The sequence below is a fragment of the Leiobunum rupestre genome, chromosome 1 (assembly GCF_980474605.1).
Source record: "Leiobunum rupestre chromosome 1, qqLeiRupe1.1.hap1, whole genome shotgun sequence".
In the NCBI taxonomy this organism is placed as follows: Eukaryota; Metazoa; Arthropoda; class Arachnida; order Opiliones; family Sclerosomatidae; genus Leiobunum; species Leiobunum rupestre.
Genome location: NC_143384.1, coordinates 76727244 through 76727824, shown reverse-complemented (window position 1 = coordinate 76727824; position 581 = coordinate 76727244).

Below are 581 nucleotides of genomic sequence, written 5' to 3'. Positions count from 1 at the left end.
TGACTCCACTACAAATAGTACTTGGAAAACAAATGGAGCGGTTTCTCTAAATTGGCCACCAAAATGTCGATTTCAATTTTTTACGAAAAAATATTTAAGTCACGCGACATATAAATGTTTGGAAGAAGAAAACTTAAATATTTCGATGAATCAATTAAATGGGACATATAAATATTTTGACGGCAGGTTGGCTACGGGGACGGGCGAACATGTAATATTTCGACGGCAGGTTGGCTACGGGGAATGGGAAAGATGTAATATTTGTACGTCACGTTGACTACGGGGAATGGGAAAGATGTAATATTTGTACGTCACGTGTACTACGGGGAAGGGAAAAGATTTTTCTAGGTCACGTTTATTAATATTATAAACTTTATTATGTTCATTAGGATTGTTAAACTTTTATATAAATATACATACTTGCTCTTGCTAGTACACTTGAATTTCTACTAAACTAATCAAAATACCTAAGCCTAAACAACCTTCACATACAACAAGTCCAAAAAAGCACTAATCTATCCAAAGGCATATACCCCACTCCATTAGATAGATAAACACTTAAAATAAAACATTTATAAATT